Source organism: Vigna angularis, chromosome 1 (genome assembly GCF_016808095.1).
Source record: "Vigna angularis cultivar LongXiaoDou No.4 chromosome 1, ASM1680809v1, whole genome shotgun sequence".
In the NCBI taxonomy this organism is placed as follows: Eukaryota; Viridiplantae; Streptophyta; class Magnoliopsida; order Fabales; family Fabaceae; genus Vigna; species Vigna angularis.
Genome location: NC_068970.1, coordinates 18,193,282 through 18,210,670, shown reverse-complemented (window position 1 = coordinate 18,210,670; position 17,389 = coordinate 18,193,282). Strand labels below are relative to the sequence as shown.

General features: G+C 30.7%; 1 pseudogene; it reads left to right on the top strand.

Moving 5' to 3' along the window:
• Positions 1 to 14,542: 14,542 nt before the first annotated feature.
• Positions 14,543 to 16,731, top strand: LOC108328930 (pentatricopeptide repeat-containing protein At1g05670, mitochondrial-like; annotated as a pseudogene).
• The last annotated feature ends 658 nt before the right edge of the window (positions 16,732 to 17,389 follow it).

Below are 17,389 nucleotides of genomic sequence, written 5' to 3'. Positions count from 1 at the left end.
TTTCCAGTTACTCTTTCTCTCTCTAAACTCAGTTCCATTTTTCCTCTTCTTACTCTGACTTCTCTCTACCTTTCCACTACTTCCCACCATTGAAATTTCAAATAGGTAGTGTGCTTTCGTTCACGGAGTTGAGAGCTTCCCTTTCATCTGATTGAAATTCTGATTTGGACGGGTAAGTCAATTTCTCCACTCTTCTTGACCTAAGGGCTTGCAAATTTACTGGTTGTATGCAACTAGTGGTGCTCCATTTTGATTCTCTGTCTATTCTAGCTCTAAGAGTTGTTTTCATCACCATTTAGGTGGTTGTAGGGCACTGTTTGGGTTCTCTTTGTGAAGGCACGGTTAGGGCACTCTAGTTGGCTATACTGCTCAACTTCAAGGTAAGGGGAGCTAGTTATTTCTCTTTGAATGAAATGCTTGAATCTGTTTGATAAATGTAGGTATGTTGTACTCTGGACTGTTGTACTGCTTTGGACTACGTGTTTGATTTTTAAGTTGATTGGATGGCATGAACTGAAATGTGCAATTGGTGAGATTGAAATGTGGAATTTATGAATGTGACTGGTGGGGAATTAGTTGTTGTATATTTAACGTATGGGAAGTGGTTGGGGGTGAGGTTCTATTGTAGTATTAATCAGATAAGTAGTTTAACAATTTGGTAGCCTCTAAGGGTCAATTTAGGGGAAGTGACATAGTGATTTTGAGTAACAAAGGTTTAGGATGAGTTTACGGTGTTGAAATAGTTTGGAGGGATCATTTGTGACTTGTTGAGAGCACTTTGTTGGTAGGATAGAGGAACCTTAAAAACTTGAGTTGGCACATCCCTAATCATAGAGCAGCCCTGGCTTGGTCCAGTCAGTTGTGACTAGTCATATGTGCTGGCGTCGAAGGTGAGTTTGATGCGTTCAGACATTGGGTTCTTCTCCGGTGACCAATTGGGTAGTTGGGTTAGTTTAGAAGAGTAAATTAGAACTGGTTATGGTCAGAAAACTGAGTAAAGTCTTTAACAAATGGTTGAAATGAGATTGGGTCCATAAAGATAAAACTGGATTTAATCACTTTAGATTAGTACTGGGGAGGATTTGGATCATCTAGGCAAGTATAATTACACTTAATGCTCGAATTGGAGGTCTTAGAAGTTAGCCAAGAGTCCTAGAAATGGTAAGGATCAGTGTGAGTGTGTGATTCTGTAGAATTTGCGTTCTGCAGAATTTGCGTTTTGCAGATTATGCAGTGTCGCTATGCGAGTTGCCTCGCATAGCGAGACCCTGCAGAGGGTGCTCACTGTCTTGGTAATTCGCTGTGCGAGCTGGTGCGCTGTGCGAATTACCAGAGGGTGATGCTCACTGTTTATGGACTCGTCATGGCGAATCCTGTCGCTATGCGACTGGTAGTGGTCTGGGATCACTGCTCATTTAATTCGAAAGGCGAGTGGGGCGCATAGCGAGAGCTTTGGGGAGGTTGGTCTCTGTCTGGGTTCCCGCATAGCGACCTGGGTGCACTATGCGAGAGGTTTGAAGTCTGATGTATGTTGCGACTTAATTCACTATGCGAACTAAGGTGCGCTGTGCGAGATCCTTCTGTCTCGCCTTGCGAGTAGGATGCGTTGTGCGAATTCTTTTGGGTCAGCCATTTTCTTTTGCTCTCTATCTTGATTGATTCTAGTGTGTGAAGCGTTTGGAATGCATAATATGATATGATCATGTGGTTTATGTGGGAAGTGTGTGAAAGTATGGGATGTGTATGGATTTACTATGATAATATGATGATATCTGGATATTCATGTATGGGTTAAGTTTCAAAGTGACAGTACGGTTCATGAACGTAATTCCATGATCCTCAAGGAGAGGATACATGGTGGTGTTGAGGTGGTGTGTAGAATGATTGCATGGTAGCTCAGTCTTGGGGGTTTTCCTGACGCTCCAATGGTCTTTCATTCTCAAGTAGAGAGGATTGATCCATGTGGTGAGGAGTAGCAGGAGGTCCTAGTCTTAGAGGCTTCCAGTATACTCCAGGGCGCGGGACAGACTAACCTCGTGAGTGTGGTAGGGTGGAACCCATTGGCAACGACTTTGCAAAGTAGTAGAGGCCACTACGAGTGCATAACCCGCCATAGCTCGGTAACCATTCTGGTCCGGACGAGTCGGTCTATAAAGCAATGAGTCTTGTGATGTCAATGTACCATGTTTGAGTGACTTTTGCATGACGTGTGTGATTGAATAACATGATTTTTATATCTAGCTCACCCTTTCTTGTTTGTATTGCTTGTGTATGTTTCTTCTTGCGATTATCTATATATAGTTTAAAAAAAAAAAACTCAAGTAATTTTTAAGAAATATTATAACTAAGTAAAATAAAATTATTCATAATGAAAAAATATAATAGGGTTGATTTAATATATATATATATATATATATTAATTATTCAAAATAAATTATTAATATATATATATATATGTGTGTTAATTATTAAAAAATAAATAATATTTAAAAAATAAAACTCCTAATTTTACATGTAAAAAGATAAAAAAGGATGTGAAGAAAAAATAAAGATAAAAAAAGAGATAAAATGAAGAAGCGATAAGACTTATCTCTTTATTAAATAAATGTCATAATGACTAGGACAACTTGGTGGATTACGTAAAAAAGCACGTAGATGAATGGTTTAAAATACATAAATGAAAGATCTGACGAAGGAAATGTTAGTTAGATGAGAAAGAGAAAAAGAGAGAAAATTTGGAGCAAGTGATATCCTACACTCTTTTCGTTTTAAAGGGAGAGAGAAAATAGATTGATGAGAGGATATTTGAAAGTGAATTAATTATAATTTTTTTTAAAATTTGAAAGTAAGTGAGTGAGAATATATTTGAAAGGAAAATTTTAAAAAATTAGTGTTATATTTGATGAATGTATATAAAAAAATTATTTAATTGATAAAAATTTAAAATTATTAAAATAATTTTAGTAGTAAAAATAATATAAAATAATAACTGTTAATATTATATATAATTGTAAAATTTATTACAAGAAAAAAAATAATAATATGAGTGTAAAATCATGAATCATTTTAAATCTAAATATATTATCAAAAATTAAAAAATTCACTTTTCTCGTCTTTCTTTACTTTGACTTGCTTGCTAATAATTTCAAAAGTAATTGTAAATTCATGTTAACGATACTTGGAAACAAAACACGACCCTAATGTTAGATTATTTCTACAATTAATAAGGTAAGAAGGTAAAGTTAAGTTGTTTTTATGCTAATATTGATAAACTCAAGTGTGTTATATTATCTTTTTGTTTATTTTTAATTATATATCATTTTATTTACTCCTGTTTAAAATATTTTCAGGTGTTATCTTTTTTATTTATTTAATTTAATTTATCTTTATTTATGTATTGGTTTCTTTTTATTTAGTTGAATATAATTTTATCTTCAGTTATAGATTAATCTTATTTGTTTATTTTATTTGTCTCAAGTTACACACTTAATCCTTTTTATTTATTTTATTTCATTTACCTTGAGTTATGCATTAGTCATGTTTATTTATTTAATTTATTTTACATTTATTGGTCCTAATTATTTATTTAATTTAAATCACTTCAATTACGCATTGGTCATGCTTATTTATTTTAATTTAATTTATTTTCAGTTGGTTCTTGTTGTTTATTTAATTTAATTTATCTTCGATTACAAGCTGGTTCTATTTATTTAATTAATTTAGTTTATCTTTAGTTACACACCAATTATTTATTTCATTTTATTTATATTAAGTTAGGCACTAGTTCTTTATATTAATTTATACTTTTGTTTATAATAATCCATATGATTATTTATTTAATGTTATTGTTTTGATTCTTATTTGATTTTATTTTATCATTATTTTACAATTTAAAAAATATATAAAAAAATAAAGTAAAAGTAAATATTATTTATTTAGTGAAGTGAAATAAAAAAAGTTACCTATGTGGTTTATTGATAATTTATACTTTTTGTATTTATCTTAATGGTGTGAATATGATTAGTTAAGAATGACATAATTTGATAGTCATCATATTTTATGATCTTTCAAAATGTCTAATAGTATGTTATTTAAGAAAAAGTTTTAAGTCTGATTTCAATTAGTTAAGATCAAACTAATGAAAGAATGTTTGTATTTTGAAAGTCAAAGTTTGATACATTGTGGGATAAAAGGAAAAGGACTACATTGAGATTTAAGAATGTGTTTAGCAAGTAGGTGAATTGCTAAATAATTCAAAACAATCACATGGACTAAGATAATCATAGGTCAAACTTGATATTATCGTATACTTACCTAGTATCACTAATGTTAGGTAGTGAGTATATATTTCTTTTTATGGGTCAATAAATTATTGATGTTTTTGAGAAAAAAATAATTATGATTGTATCAATGTTTTTATTAAAATACTCAACTACCGATCTCAGTAAATTTTTTGATGTTCATAGTGGATCATAAAAAAAAATATGAATTCACATGTATGATAACATGAGATTGAGTTTTGTAATTGTAAGTCCAATTTTAGGCTCCCAATATTTAAATTCTTTGTTGAGTTTATTAAGATTGATATCCAGGTTTACAAAAAAGAAGAACTTGCTTATTAAGAATTGTTTGAAAAATTGTTTTGAAATCGTGAAAATTTTGTATTAATATTCTTAGGATATATTTAATATATAATTTCTTTATTCTAATGTAGACCTCTTAATATTTGTACAAAGTATATTTTTGTAATATTTTATGAATAACTGGATTTTAAAAAAATCATGTCTACGGGTTGAGGTTTGTTTGTATGTTTATTAAAAAAATTAGAAATTAAAGAAAAAAACAATAAATAATTTTAGGTTTATAATTAAGTTTTGAATAAAATCAACCTTGAAAACAATTTATATGTTTAGAAGTTCAATATATTTATAAAAATATAAATAATAAACTTTATAAAAATATAAAAGATAAAACATAAAAATAGAATAAATTCTGTAAAAATACTACCTTTTTCTTTTTAACGTGATTGGCATACAATAGTTTTGATTGGATCGTCAGTGTAAAATATGCTTTTTTTTTTACATAACTACTGTTGAAATTTATCAAGTATAAAAAATATGCGGTGGTAATATCATATAAGATAAACTGTTTTACACAGTTACAACTGATTACATTTAAAACCGAATGGAATATTTAATATTTTGCTGTGTTTTCACGCTTCACTTCCCTCTTGCGCGCGTTTTCACTTCTGCACTTCTAATTCTTCCTCGACAAGCTCCTTTATATTCAGCGAGGAGTTCAAAACCGTCGACGTCTGCAACGCCCGCGGCCCTTTCCAGTTCGCCAAATCACTGCTTCACTTCCTCTGCGCGCGTCTTCACTTTCACGCTGCACTTCTTCTCCTTTGCTTCTAAATCGCCAAATCAATCATCAAAACCCTCGTGCTCTTGGACCGCGACTCATCTAGAAGGGTTAGATTCTCTCTTTTGCTATATTTGGACGATTAGGGTTCCGCGACAAGAAGGAAGAAGGTGCGTGATTAAGAGGATGAAATATGTTTTGGAAGGATTTTTCATCGAAACTCAGGTACCAAAGCTCACCTCATAACTCACTTTTACATTGAATAAAATATTATTGATCCACTAGGGTGTTTATAACCATCGTTTGGCTTTGTTGTCATCGTCATTTTGATTTCAATGTTTCTTATAATTGCCATATTTGAACATTGGCCATGGTAGTTGTTGGTGTTTATGAAACATCTCCACCAGCTTAGTAGATGAAGATGAAAATAAAAGTTAAATTGAGTTCTTTGAACAAGTGGCCATCTGCCTTCTGTCTTTTAGAATTTTGCTATAAATCTTTGCATGAAAGGTTGGGTTCTTGTGCAGGGCAAGATGCCTCAAGATTACATGCGAATGCTTGAAAGAAAGCAATCTAAGCATTATCTGTATCATGGTACACTTATACGCTAATTTATGCTTCATGAACAAAAGGAATTTCTCTAACATAGCCTTCAAATCCTAGTTAATTTTCCCAAGTATAGCAAAACTTACATAGTAGAGCTAGACCTGTTTAATAACAGCATAAAACAAGATTCTGTTTAATAAGATTTTAAATAAAAAAATAACTCTGCACATTTGTTCAAGAATGTTATTTGAATACGTTAATTCTTCTCACAGTAACGCTATACAATAAAATTTATGATTAAGACTATATTGTGTACATATATCTTAATCTTAACTGCTCGATTTAATTATACCAGAATCAAATTTAGGCAACTTTAAAACCAATGTACTTTTGTATCATTAATTGAATTTGCTGTTTTAACATTAGATGTATAATCGTGCATAGGAATACGAATAAAGACAATGCTCTCTGCATTAAGGCAATGCTCATTTTCCATAAGTTTATAAGATTTTCTGGCTGAGATTTCATAATGTTAGAATTACTAGTCAACCTTTTGGGATTAGTCAACCTTTGGTTCCAGATAATCAAAGTTTAGTTTCCAAAAAATAATCAACTTAGCTAGAACGAAGAAGAACTAGGACAGGAAATCAGAAATGTTCTACCTTAAGTGGACCAACAGAAAGATTTTATTCTAAATTAATATTTAAGATTAGTGAAAAGATTATATCCTGAATCGAGAGTAAAAATATTTCAGTCTTCTTTTCAAGAACATATTCTCTCCTATCTGTTTATGAATGAGCATCCAATTATGTGAATGTCATACAACATTTCCTTCACTCACTGAATATCTACTAGGGAGGAACAATTGCATCACTGATTCCAAGTGATGCAACCGTGAGATTAATTAAGTATGAAAACATCATAAGATGCAAATTTACAATTCCATAAAGTGCTTGCACAAAACATTCTGATTCTTAAAACTTCTTTAAAAATGCAAAATCATGGTTCTGTCGCAATCATCTGTCAATTAAATGGCCAAATTGGAGGAAATATGAAATGTTAGATACACTTCCACCAAACAATGCCTCGTTTTGTTCTAACTTTGATTCGTATGGAATTAATGGATTACAATGTCAGCTTTATATTGAATTTATGAAAAACAAAGATTGCTTTTGAGCATAGTATGACAATTTCTATTAAAAAATTTCATCTCATAAAACGATTCAAAGTGTTAAATCAGATATACTCATCCACTATCTTGACTATGATTAAATAATTCAAATTCTGTTACCTAATTCACATTGTGGATATACTCATGTTACACAACCAATATTAAAAAATTTCATCTCATAAAACGATTCAAAGTGTTAAATCAGATATACTCATCCACTATCTTGACTATGATTAAATAATTCAAATTCTGTTACCTAATTCACATTGTGGATATACTCATGTTACACAACCAATATTCCACTTGAAATCTCTCACTATCATTTTGCCTTAAGAAATAGCCACACACAGAATAAAGCATTCATCTTGTATTATAATCAACAACTTACATATAAGTTTCGTATGGAATTAATGGATTACAATGTCAGCTTTATATTGAATTTATGAAAAACAAAGATTGCTTTTGAGCATAGTATGACAATTTCTATAGCTCATTTCATGCGGAATTGATGGATTAAAATGTGGGCTTTATATTGAATTTATGTATAACAAATATTGCTTTTGAGCATAGTATGCCGGTTTGTGAGACTCATTTCTTGTGGGATTGATGGATTACAATGTGGGCTTTATATTAAAAATTTTCATCTCATAAAACGATTCAAAGTGTTAAATCAGATATACTCATCCACTATCTTGACTATGATTAAATAATTCAAATTCTGTTGCCTAATTCTCAATGTGGATATACTCATGTTACACAACCAATATTCAACTTGAAATCTCTCACTATCATTTTGCCTTAAGAAATAGCCACACAGAGAATAAAACATTCATCTTGTATTATAACAAACAACTTACATATAATCTTCGTATGGAATTGATAAATTACAATGTGAGCTTTATATTGAATTTATGAAAAACAAAGATTGCTCTTGAGCATAGTATGATAATTTCTTTAGCTCATTTCGTGTGAAATTGATGGATTAAAATGTGGGTTTTATATTGAGTTTACGGATAATATAGATTACTTTTGAGCATAATATGACGGTTTGTGAGCTCATTTCGTGTGGAATTGATGAATTCAAATGTGGGCTTTATTATGAATTTATGGATAACAAAGACTGCTTTTGATGATAGTATGACGATTTGGAGGCTCATTTCGTTTGGAATTGATGGATTACAATGTGGATTTTATATTAAATTTATGAATAACAAATATTGCTTTTGAGCATAAAATGATAGTTTGTGAGACTCATTTTGTGTGGAATTGATGAATTAGAATGTGGGCTTTATATTGAATTTATGGATAAATATTGCTTTTGAGCATAGTATGCCGGTTTGTGAGACTCATTTCTTATGGGATTGCTGGATTACAATGTGGGTTTTATATTAAAAATTTTCATCTCATAAAATGATTCAAAGTGTTAAATCATATATACTCATCCACTATCTTGACTATGATTAAATAATTCAAATTCTGTTACCAAATTCACATTGTGGATATACTCATGTTACACAACCAATATTCAACTTGAAATCTCTCACTATCATTTTGCCTTAAGAAATAGCCACACACAGAATAAAGCATTCATCTTGTATTATAAGCAACAACTTACATATAAGCTTCGTATGGAATTGATAGATTACAATGTCGGCTTTATATTGAATTTATGAAAAACAAAGATTGCTTTTGAGCATAGTATGACAATTTCTATAGCTCATTTCGTGCGGAATTGATGGCTTAAAATGTGGGCTTTATATTGAATTTACGGATAATATAGATTGCTTTTGAGCATAATATGACGGTTTGTGCGCTCATTTTGTGTGGAATTGATAAATTAAAATGTGGGCTTTATATTAAATTTATGGTTAACAAAGATTGCTTTTGAGCATGATATGACGATTTGTGAGACTCATTTTGTGTCGAATTGATGGATTAGAATGTGGGCTCTATATTGAATTTATGGATAACAAATATTGCCTTTGAACATAGTATGCCGGTTTGTGAGACTCATTTCTTGTGGGATTTATGAATTACAATGTGGGTTTTATATTAAAAATTTTCATCTCATAAAACGATTCAAATTGTTAAATCAGATATACTCATCCACTATCTTGACTATGATTAAATAATTCAAATTCTGTTACCTAATTCACATTGTGGATATACTCATGTTACACAACCAATATTCCACTTGTAATCTCTCACTATCATTTTGCCTTATGAAATAGCAACACACAGAATAAAGCATTCATCTTGTATTATAAGCAACAACTTACATATAAGCTTCGTATGGAATTGATGGATTACAATGTCGGCTTTATATTGAATTTAAGAAAAACAAAGATTGCTTTAGAGCATAGTATGACAATTTCTGTAGCTCATTTTGTGTGGAATTGATTGATTAAAATGTGGGCTATATATTGAATCTACGGATAATATAGTTTGCTTTTGAGCATAATATGACGATTTGTGAGTTCATTACGTGTGGAATTGATAAATTAAAATGTGGGTTTTATGTTGAATTTATAGATAACAAATATTGCTTTTGAGCATGGTATGACGATTTGTGAGGCTCATTTCGTTTGGATTTGATGAAATACAATGTGGGTTTTATATTGAATTTATGAATAACAAATATTGCTTTTGAGCATAATACGACAGTTTACGAGACTCATTTTGTGTGGAATTGATGGATTAGAATGTGGGTTTTATATTGAATTTATGGATAACAAATATTGCTTTTGAGCATAGTATGCCGGTTTGTGAGACTCATTTCTTGTGGGATTGATGGATTACAATGTGGGCTTTATATTAAAAATTTTCATCTCATAAAACGATTCAAAGTGTTAAATCAGATATACTCATCCACTATGTTGAGTATGATTAAATAATTCAAATTATGTTGCCTAATTCTCAATGTGGATATTCTCATGTTACACAACCAATATTCCACTTGTAATCTCTCACTATCATTTTGCCTTAAGAAATAGTCACACACAGAATAAAGCATTCATCTTGTATTATAAGCAACAACTTACATATAAGCTTCGTATGGAATTGATGAATTACATTGTGGGTTTTATATTGAATTTATGAAAAACAAAGATTGCTTTTGAGCATAGTATGATAATTTCTATAACTCATTTCGCGTGGAATTGATAGATTAAACTGTGGGCTTTATATTGAATTTAGGGATAATAAATATTGCTTTTGAGCATAATAGGACGGTTTGTGAGGTCATTTCGTGTGGAATTGATGAATTAAAATATGGGCTTTATATTGAATTTATGGATAACAAACACTGCTTTTGATCATAGTATGACGATTTGGAGGCTCATTTCGTTTGGAATTGATGGATTACAATGTGGGTTTTATATTGAATTTATGAATAACAAATATTGCTTTTGAACATAATATGACAGATTGTGAGACTCATTTTGTGTGGAATTGATGAATTAGAATGTGGGCTTTATATTGAATTTATAGATAACAAATATTGCCTTTGAGCATAGTATGCCGGTTTGTGAGACTCATTTCTTGTGGGATTGATGGATTATAATGTGGGCTTTATATTAAAAATTTTCATCTCATAAAACGATTCAAAGTGCTAAATCAGATATACTCATCCACTATCTTGACTATGATTAAATAATTCAAATTCTCTTACCTAATTCACATTATGGATATACTTATGTTATACAACCAATATTCCACTTGTAATCTCTCACTATCATTTTGCCTTAAGAAATAGCCACACACATAATAAAGCATTCATCTTGTATTATAAGCAACAACTTACATATAAGCTTCGTATGGAATTGATGGATTACAATATAGGCTTTATATTGAATTTATGAAAAACAAAGATTGCTTTTGAGCATAGTATGATAATTTCTATAACTCATTTTGTGTGGAATTGATGGATTAAAATGTGGGCTTTATATTGAATTTACGGATAATATAGATTGCTTTTGAGCATAATAGGACAGTTTGTGAGGTCATTTCGTGTGGAATTGATGAATTAAAATGTGGGCTATATATTGAATTTATGGATAACAAACACTGCTTTTGATCATAGTATGACGATTTGGAGGCTCATTTCGTTTGGAATTGATGGATTACAATGTGGGTTTTATATTGAATTTATGAATAACAAATATTGCTTTTGAGCATAATATGACAGTTTACGAGACTCATTTTTTGTGGAATTAATGGATTAGAATGTGGGCTTTATATTGAATTTATGGATAACAAATATTGCTTTTGAGCATAGTATGCCGGTTTGTGAGACTCATTTCTTGTGGGATTGATGGATTACAATGTGGGCTTTATATTTAAAATTTTCATCTCATTAAACGATTCAATGTGTTAAATCAGATATACTCATCCACTATCTTGACTATGATTAAATAATTCAAATTATGTTACCCAATTCACATTGTGGATATACTCATGTTACACAACCAATATTCCCCTTGTAATCTCTCACTATCATTTTGCCTTATGAAATAGCCACACAAAGAATAAAGCATTCATCTTGTATTATAAGCAACAACTTACATATAAGCTTCGTATGGAATTGATGGATTACAATGTCGGCTTTATATTGAATTTATGAAAAACAAAGATTGCTTTAGAGCATAGTATGACAATTTCTGTAACTCATTTTGTGTGGAATTGATGGATTAAAATGTGGGCTGTATATAGAGGTGTCAATTTGACCCATGACCCCAAGGCTAGCCCTAACCCACTCTTGAAAAAGCCCCCTCTTAAGAAGCCCCTCAAATGGGGGCCAAAAAAAAGCCTCAACCCCCAAAGCCCCCTCTCAAGGGGGTTAGGGTCAGGGTTAAGGTGGGTTTAGCCCACTAAATTTTTTTTGAAAACTAAACTTCAACATTCTTAATAGTAACTATTAAAAGTACTAAATTTTATATTCATGTAATTCATTTCTTATTTCAAATTATTAAATAAAACTAATTAATTATAGTATAATAGAATATTTAATATTCAAAATAACCACTTTTTTAAATAATTAAAAACAATTGCAAACCACACACTTAATTTTATACAACTAAATAGTATTACAAATTTATTTTACTAAAATATTATAAAAATGCTTTATTTTGTTGTTAATTTTAATAAAATTATGTCTTATGTTGCAGACACCAATTATTAGAAAATTATATATAATTAGTAATATCAAAATAACCCCAAAGAGAGATAATAACATATTAATTTGATTTAATATTTGCACTGTTTTTACAGTTCTTAAAAAGAATCATTGTTTTGTTTCTTCAACTTCTAAAATATCACTCAATATGCTTTTAATTATTTAAAATTAAAAATAATTCAAAAATTTATTATCTAAATTTTTTTGATCAAAAATAGTATTAATATTTTATGTGTAAATTAAACTTATGTTTTATTTTGTTTTTTTCTCTCTGATAATCTTTTCTCAAAATCACCATAAGATATATTATAAAAAGAAAGTTAATTTCTTAAAAATTTATAAAAAAATAAAAATTTTAAATAGACCAAAAGTACTAAAGAATGACAAATGTTATAGTGTTTCAATTCTTTAACTAACACATTAAATAATTTATTTTTAACTTTCAATTAGAACACATAACATAAATGTATGTTTATGTTTATATTTATGTTTATGACATTTAAAATGTAAACATTTTGAGTGAGTAGTACGACGATATTGAATTTTATGGGCGAATACAACTTCAGTCTGCACAAGGTTTATGAGTTTTTTCTTTTTATTTATTATTTTTGTTATGAACATGATTTGTTGAGTATAAAATGAAAAAGAAAATCATTTATATTTAATTTCTTTTTCAATAACTTTCTAAGAAAATAAAGAAGCCTATTTTTTTTTTAAATTAAGAGCTTTAATTAGAGAAAATCTTCTCTTAAATTTCAATTAGGATAATTTTAGATAAAAAGTAAATTTCTTACTTATAACTTAAAATAAAGTGAAATTAAATATTTAAATTTCAAATTTATAAAATGATCCTTTAATTATATACTTAGAGAATCTAACTCAATAAATATTGTCATTTTGCTTTTGCTTCTTCATTTTAGAACTCTCCTCTTATAAAAATTTCAATTTATTTTCTATAGTAACTATTTTTGTAACAAATTAGGAGTTAATTATATTTTTTCATGTATTCAAAATGAACATGTTTTCTAAAAAAAAGGCCCATGGGTTGGCCTTGGCCCATAGGGCTTTTGAAGATATTTTAGCCCGTGGGCTTTTTCTACGAGGGGCTTTTTGGCCCTGTGGATTTTTTTGGCCCCAACCCACGTGGGTTAGGGCCAAACCATGTAAGGAGGGCCAAATTGACAGCTCTAGCTGTATATTGAATTTACGGATAATATAGATTGCTTTTGAGCATAATATGACGATTTGTGAGCTCATTATGTGTGGAATTGATAAATTAAAATGTGTGTTTTATATTGAATTTATAGATAACAAAGATTGCTTTTGAGCATGATATGACGATTTGTGAGGCTCATTTCGTTTGGAATTGATGAAATACAATGTGGGTTTATATTCAATTTATGAATAACAAATATTGCTTTTGAGCATAATATTACAGTTTGTGAAACTCATTTTGTGTGGAATTGATGGATTAGAATGTGGGCTTTATATTGAATTTATGGATAACAAATATTGCTTTTGAACATAGTATGCCGGTTTGTGAGACTCATTTCTTGTGGGATTGATGGATTACAATGTGGGCTTTATATTAAAAAATTTCATCTCATAAAACGATTCAAAGTGTTAAATCAGATATACTCATCCACTATCTTGACTATGATTAAATAATTCAAATTTTGTTACCTAATTCACATTGTGGATATACTCATGTTACACAACCAATATTCCACTACTAATCTCTCACTATCATTTTGCCTTAAGAAATAGCCACACACAGAATAAAGCATTCATCTTGTATTATAAGCAACAACTTACATATAAGCTTCGTATGAAATTGATGGATTACAATGTCGGCTTTATATTGAATTTATGAAAAACAAAGATTGCTTTTGAGCATAGTATGACAATTTCTAAGGCTCATTTTATGTGGAATTGATGGATTAAAATGTGGGTTTTATATTGAATTTATGGATAATAAAGATTGCTTTTGAGCATAATATGATGGTTTGTGAGCTCATTTCGTGTGGAATTGATGAATTAAAATGTGGGCTTTATATTGAATTTATGGATAACAAAGATTGCTTTTGAGCATAATATGACGATTTGTGAGGCTCATTTCATTTGGAATTGATTGATTACAATGTGGGTTTTATATTGAATTTATGAATAACAAGTATTGCTTTTGAGCATAATATGACAGTTTGTGAGACTTATTTTGAGTGGAATTGATGGATTAGAATGTGGGCTTTATATTGAATTTATGGATAACAAATATTGCTTTTGTGCATAGTATGCCGGTTTGTGAGACTCATTTCTTGTGGGATTGATGGATTACAATGTGGGCTTTATATTAAAAAATTTCATGTCATAAAACGATTCAATGTTTTAAATCAAATATACTCATCCACTATCTTGAGTATGATTAAATAATTCAAATTATGTTAGCTAATTCTTAATGTGATGCATACCCATGTTACATCTCCAATATTCCAGTTGTAATCCCTCACTATCATTTTTGTGTTAAGAAATAGCCATGCACAGAATAAAGTATTCATCTTGTATTATAAGCAACAACTTACATATAAGATTCGTATGAGTTGATGGATTGGTTGCAATTTTGAAAGCCCTATAACTTGAGGTGGGCATTCACCCTAAAGGGAACTATTGGATAACACATTGATTTTCTTGTTCACAGTGCAAGTTCCATAAGGGGATATTTTGAATTGTCCCACTCGAAATTCTCAAATTGAGCTTTAATTTTCTTGATTCACTTTGCAAATTCCATATAGATATATTTTTAGTTGTCCCATCATAAATAGAGTTGTCAAAGTGTAATTTGACTTTCTTTGTTCACAGTAAGAAATTTTGAGTTGCCCCTATTTGGACATTTGATGAATTATTTGTATATCTTTTGATTGTTTGTTAGGCCAAATTGGAAGGATTGCGGATTATAATTTGACTTCATATATATTCATTTTATAAATATGAGTTGGCGTGCATTCTTATGAACATCAATGATGGTTATAAACTGGTGTTGGATTTCTTCAACTGGATGTGCATGAGGACGAAGCCTTCTTTGGAAGCCCTTTGCATTGTTGTTCAGATTGGTGTGTTTCTAAGGACTTTAGAACGACTCACAGACTTGTTTTTGAGTTATGGGAAAAGCCTAGTTTGGATGTTCGTAACTCGTTTACTTAATTTACTTAGAGGTCAAAGTCTGGGGTGCACATCACTTTGTCTTTGATGTGTTGTTCCAAGTTCTTGATGAAGCAGGGTGGCTTCTAGAGGCTCAGAAATTCTGTTTGATAAATTGGTAAATAACGACGTTGTTGTTTTTGTAGATTCTTGTAATTTGTTTCTAGCTAGGCTATTCAACAATTTTGATGGGAAAAAGATGGCAATTAATATGTTGAGAGAGTATCCAAAAGTGGGTGTTTGTTGGAACACCATGTCATATAATATTATTTTCCATTCACGTTGTCAATTGGGTAGGTTAAAAGAAATGCATAATCTGCTCTTACGAATGGAGTTTGTGGGGAGCTTTCCTGATGTTGTAAGTTATAGTGTTATAATCAATGGATACTGTCAGGTTGAACAGATAGGAAAGGTCTTGAAGCTCCTGGAAAAGTTGAAGGGAAAGGGGTGTAAGCCAAATCAATACACATACACAAGCATAATTTCCCTTCTTTGTAAGATAGGTAGAGTAGTTGAAGCGGAGAAAGTTCCGAGGGAGATGATAAGCCAGAGGATTTTTCCTGATAAAGTTGTGTTTACAACTCTCATAAGTGGGTTTGACAAGTCTGGGAATGTTTCAGCTGAATACAATCTATTTGATGAAATGAGACATAAGAAAATAGTTCCTGATTTCGTGACTTATACTTCCATGATTAACGGGCTTTGTGAAGCTAGAAAGGTTGTGGGAGCATGCCTACTATTTAGTGAAATATTTAGAAAAGGGTTGGAACCAGATGAAGTTGCTTATACTGCCCTTATAGATGGGTATTGCAAGGCCGGAGAAATGAAAGATGCATTCTCTCTTCACAACCAGATGGTTGAGAAGGGTTTGACTCCTAATGTTATAACTTGTACAACATTGGTTGATGGCCTATGTAAACGTGGTGAGGTAGATATAGCAAATGAGCTTCTTGAAATGTCTGAGAAGGGCCTTCAACCAAATGTTTGCACATATAATGCACTAATCAATGGTCTTTGTAAGGTAGGAAATATAGAGCAAGAAATAAAAATTATGGAAGAAATGGATCTGGCATGGTTTTATCCTGACACTATTACATATACTACACTGATGGACACTTGTTGTAAGATGGGTGAAATGGCCAGGGCCCATGAAATGCTGTGGGTTATGCTTGGTAAAAGACTTCAGCCTACAAATGTTACATTCAATGTGCTAATGAATGGGTTTTGCATCTCAGAGATGTTGGAAGATGGTGAAAGACTAATTAAATGGATGTTCAAAAAATAGTGTGCCTCCAATTATATGAATTCTTGATCTTAGAAATGGATTACTGAGAAGAATTATTGTGGTGAGAAGCATCAAAAAGGAAAAAGAAATGGAATAAACAATTGTGTTCTTCATGCAAATTAGTTTTTAATACACCTTTGTCTTTCTCTTTAACAGTCTGATCTTTATATTATGTTAGCTCGGGTCAATTTAATGCCTGAGATATGATAAATGTTTATTACATGTGCTAGAAATTCAGGATTAATCATTTTAACAAATTGACTTTTTAACTGTATATTTTGGTTCATTTTTAACTGTTTACACCACTAGTATGTTGAAATTTTAGTTGTTTATTATTCTGCTGCGGCCTTCTTCATGACGTCGCCTCATTGTTGTTCCATCCTCCTTATATTTGCGGTTCCCTTGGTGTAGTCGTCTTCTCATTGTTGTACCATCTTTAAGCCAGGTAACATTGACTCGTTTTGCTACAATTTTTTTCCGCGATATGCCAATTTTTTTGTAATTTTGAATCAGTTTGAAAATTTGTCGTATTTTATTATAATAGTCTTTCAGGGATTGAGCTTGGTCACCAATTTTGGTATCTCTTAAGCAAATTTCGGATGTTTATGTGAGTTATTCCTTACAAATATGTTTTTGAGCCTTATATTGATTCGACAAC